This window comes from Arvicola amphibius, chromosome 11 (genome assembly GCF_903992535.2).
Source record: "Arvicola amphibius chromosome 11, mArvAmp1.2, whole genome shotgun sequence".
NCBI lineage: Eukaryota > Metazoa > Chordata > Mammalia > Rodentia > Cricetidae > Arvicola > Arvicola amphibius.
In genome coordinates this window covers 43228529-43233429 of record NC_052057.2, presented here as the reverse complement: position 1 = coordinate 43233429, position 4901 = coordinate 43228529, and positions in this window count along the sequence as shown.

Sequence of the window (4901 nt, the reverse complement as noted above, 5' to 3'; positions counted from 1 at the left end):
CAGAATGGTAGCAAGCACCTTTACCTGCTGGGACATCTCCCGGCAACATCAGACTTTTTTTTTAAAGGCAGGACCTTGATATATAGCTCTTGGCTGGCTTAGAGCCACTATGTGCCAGGCATAAAGAGGCACTCAAGTGACAGAGGCAGGCCTCCTCTACTTTGAGTTCCAGGACAGCCACAGAGCAATGTAGTGAGACCCTGTCTCAAAAACCAACAATGCCCTATGTACGTCAGGCTGGTCTCCGATGACAGAGAGGATCTGCTTGCCTATGCCTCCTGAGTGCCAGGACTAAAGGCATGTCACCACACCTAGCCCCAGACTCAACTTTTTAATCAAATGCACATCAATAGTGGATTGCTTTTCTTGAGTTGTTTACCTGCTTGTGGATATACTTACTCATTTGTTGTGATTACAAAAACTCTGGCCTAAGCCGGGCGGTGGTGGCGCACGCCTTTAATCCCAGCACTCGGGAGGCAGGCGGATCTCTGTGAGTTCGAGACCAGCCTGGTCTACAAGAGCTAGTTCCAGGATAGGCTTCAAAGCTACAGAGAAACCCTGTCTCGAAAAACCAAAAAAAAAAAAAAAAAAAAAAAAAAAACTCTGGCCTCTTACAGTGGCTCACAATTACACCAGCACTCAGGAGTCTGAGGCAGGGGGATTGCTTCAAGTGTGAAGTTGCCCTCAGTTGTTATACAACAAGGTTCCATATTAAACCTCCCTCCCTCCATTTTTTTGTCATTGTTGTTTTTGGTATTTTGAGACAGGGTCTCTCTGTACTGTGGCTGTCCTGGAACTCACTCTGTAGACGAGGCTGGCCTCGAACTCACTATCTCTGCCTCCTGGGTGCTAGGATTAAAGGCAACCACCACCACTGTCCAGTTTCTTATGTGTGCACATGTGTGTAATATAGGGGTGTGTGCACATGAATGTGGGCATCTACAGAGGCTGGAGAATGGTATTGGACCCCCTTACCCTGGAGGCAGCTGTGAGCAGCCTGCCCTGAATTCTGGAAACTGAACTTCAATCCCCTGAAAGAAGAGCGAGTGCTCTTGACCGCTGAACAGACTTTGTGGCCCGTTTCTTCTGGTTTTTAAAACTACTGTATTTAGCAGCCTTGCTCATGATTACACATTTATGTAGGTTACTTTATAGGATTGTATTCTGAAAGAACTGTCCAAAGAACAGCCATGTTTGTACTGAATCGCTATCAGCAGCCTTCCTCCTAAACACTACATCGGCCCCACTCTAAGGGGCCAATGCCTCCTTTTCTCCCTCCCCACACCGGGCATCATCTCCAGCTCTAGAGGGCTTGCCCAACCAGCAAGCTCACTTTGAAGGGGCGAAGGCAGCCAGGAGATATTTCAGAACCCTTGTCATGTCACAGCCCCAGAAGGCCAAATCCTTCCAGATTTCAACAATCACCGCCTTCCCTCCATGCCCCTCCAGTGAAAAATGCACCAAAGTTAGATAGATAGATAGACTACCTCGCCAGCCCCTTCCACAAGCTGTATGGTTCTGACACACAGCCAGGCTCCATATTAATCAGATATTAATATTAATCAGATCCAGGTGACTGACGCCAAAAAAAAAAAAAAAAAGCCAATGAAGATGAATGGAGGGCTGGAACTGTAGTTCAGCTGGTATAGTGTTTGCCCCGGCTTCAGGAAGTCCTGGGTTCCACCCCAGCACCACATAAATGCCGAAATCTCGGCCCCGGTCTGCGCTCTGTGTGCTAGACCTCAGTTCGAGAGCTTCAGGAAAGGTGCTGGAGGTTGAGAACTCAGACGCAATGACAGACTGACACACAGAACTGCTCACACTGGTTCAGAAAGCCTCTCTTTATTAACACCATGTAGACTTAAATACACTGCAGTTAATAGTCAACAGGTGATCCTCTGATCCTCTAACTAGGCACAGCTTCTAGTAACATATATTAGAAGGTTCTAGGAGGGAAAAGCAACTGAAGGCCAGGACTCATTAATCCCAACACATAAATGGTGGCACATCCTTTAATCCTAGTACTCAGGAGGCAGAGGCGGCAGGATAATTTCTCAAGGTCATCTTGGCTACTTAGTGACCCGAGATATAGAAGATTAATTGGGGGTAGGGGAGTGGCCAAGAATGGTGGCGCACACCTTTAATCCCAGCACTCAGGAGGCAGAGGCAGATGGATCTCTGTGATTCTGAGGCTAGCCTGGTCTACATAGCAAATTCCGGGACAAGCCATGGCTACACAGAAAAACTCCGAGTCAAATAGTAATGCAAAACAAAACAAAAAAATTAAAATTGGATGAGCACGGTGGTCTTAGGCAGGAGACGATGAGGTCAAACTTAATTAATAAAGGAAGTTCAGTTTCTGTGAAGTTTTTAATTGTTTTTTTTCTCTGTGTGCATACATGTGTTGTGTGTGTACATGTGTCCACACGCATGTGGAAGCCAAAGATACACATTAGATATCTTCCTTAGTCACCCTCCACCTTATTTTGAGAGGTGAGACTACCAAGGAGCCTAGAGTTCCCTGGCTGTCTGGCCAGCTCTGGTTATCCTCCTGTCTCCATCTCTCCAGAACCTAGCTCTTTTCGAGACAGGGCCTCACTGTGTGGCTCTGGCTATCCTTGAATTCACTGTGTAGACCAGGCTTGGCCTCAAACTTACAGAGATCAGTCTGCCTCAGCCTCTGGGGTGCTGGAATTAAAGGCTTACACTCCCACACCTGGCCGGAACCTATCTCTCCCTGTGAGTACCAGGGATCAGAACTCAGGGCCTCTTGGCTGCACAGCACAGCACCTTACTGGCTTAGCCATCTCCCCAGCCCTGCCCCCTTGTGTTGGGTTTGTGGTGTACAAATGCCAACCAAGGGTCTGTGCCTACTAGGCAAGTGTTCTACCCCAGAGCTCCCGCTCCAGGAACCGGGCACAGCATCTTTCTCTGGGAAATGACACCTGCCCTCCTCTGGAGAGCTTGATTTGACAATTTCCCCATGTTCCTCTGTACAACGTAGAGTGTTTTAGAGCCTCTTTGGGGGCCACTACATGGATTCCATGGTTTTCAGACAGTCCTGGCACTTTTGTGGTTGAGGTGGCTTGGTGCGAGAAACAAAGGGCGGATGTTCTCTGGGAAGTCCCCTTCTCGTCTCAAGGCTGCCTGCTTCCAACACTTAGATGGGAGAGAAACGCAAACTGTTGTACCTTGAGACCCTCCTCAGCAGGCAGGGGTGATGTGCCTCAGTTGGGGTGATAGTTCAGGCTCTGTCTGGTAGCGCAGTCAGGATAAATTCCTTATCTTTACTAAACTTCCCCTTCCTTTCTTTACAGTGTAAGGAAGTACCCCCCCGAGGTGATTGCCGAGAGGAGACTTTCTGACTGAAAGAAAGCCCACAGCTGGTGATTCACACATTTCAGTCACGTGTGCAAAGTCCCTCAGGTAAGTGACACTGGCCACTTCTTAGGAAATATGGTGTCAGGGCAAGAAAGAATCTGAGTATACACATACATAGCATACATACATACATGCCAGAGAGGCTGCTCACTGGTTCAAGCACTTACTGCTTTTCCAGACCTGGATTTGCTTCCCAGCACCCACACGGTGGTTCACAACCTTCTATAACTCCAGTTCCAGGGTATCTGATGGCCTCTTCTGGCCTCTGCCCCCACCAGGTATCCACACGGTGATCAGACCTATGGGCAGGTGTATACGTGATGGTGTGGATTTGATCCCAGCAAGGTAAACCAGATATCACACATGCCTGTATTCCCAGAATTCACAAAGTTGGGGCAGGAGAATTGTCTCCAGCTTGAGGCCAGCCTAGATTAAGAATAATTGCTTGTCCTAGGAAAGAAACAGGAAAGAAAGGGTAAGAGAGAGGAGTGGATGAATATGATAAAAATGCATTACATAAATGCCTGGAAATGTCACAGTGGAACCCACCTTTTACATATAGCTAACATGTGCTGCTGAAGAGATTAAAAGAGAAAAAAAAATGGAAGAAAATCCATTAAAATTCTCCATGATTTAGTGGGACAATGAAGGTGTGGGTTGATTTTTCAATATTTCTCTTGTCAGCTGGATTCTTGAGTTCTTTGAATTATTCTATGAAAATAACTAGCAGCACAAATTTGCAAGATTGTAACTTACTGAGCAGTCTTCGATACACTCTACAAAGTCAAATATTTGTTAGTAAGTTGGAGCACACACCAAGTGTCACAATTTGAAAAAGGTAAGTTTCCCAGGTCATCAGTGAAAAACCATGTCTCAGGCTTCCTCAGAAATCCCAGGAACTTTTAGCTATTGGGCACCCCCAAAATCCATCCTGCTGGGGACACAGCGGGGGTGAGTCTTAGCAGCCGGACAGAGAGGTCCTTAAGAATCTACGAGAATGAGAATGTCTCTGGCAGGAATGATTGATGGGAGATACACAATTAATTTCACTTGACAAGCATCAAGGAGAAGTTTCACCGAGCCTGTGTAACCCGAGCTTAGGCAGCCCTGCTTCGCAGGGGCGTGTGTTTAGACTGGATCTCACCTTGGTGACTTAGCCATTAGCAGGAATTCGCTGTTTACCTTCAGGATTCTTATCAGTACTTACACTGTGTTTGCGTGTGATTTTTCTCCCGATTGCTCAACAGACTCGGCCATCTATGATTTAGAAATGAGTGAAAATGTTGGCAGATCACAGAAAGCTAATCTCAGCTCGATAATCTTCTTCAAACGCTACGATTTCCCCCTCTCTTTCAGGATGCATTAGCATTGTCTCTGGAAGGAGCCTATAAACAAACAGGTCTCTCCCTCAGGTGCAATAAAATCAGGTCTTTTTGTTGCCTTACACATTTGACCACTTGTCTTCCTCACGTCCAAGGGAAGTGTCTGTCGGTGGAGGAGCAAGTCTTTGAGAGGAAGTT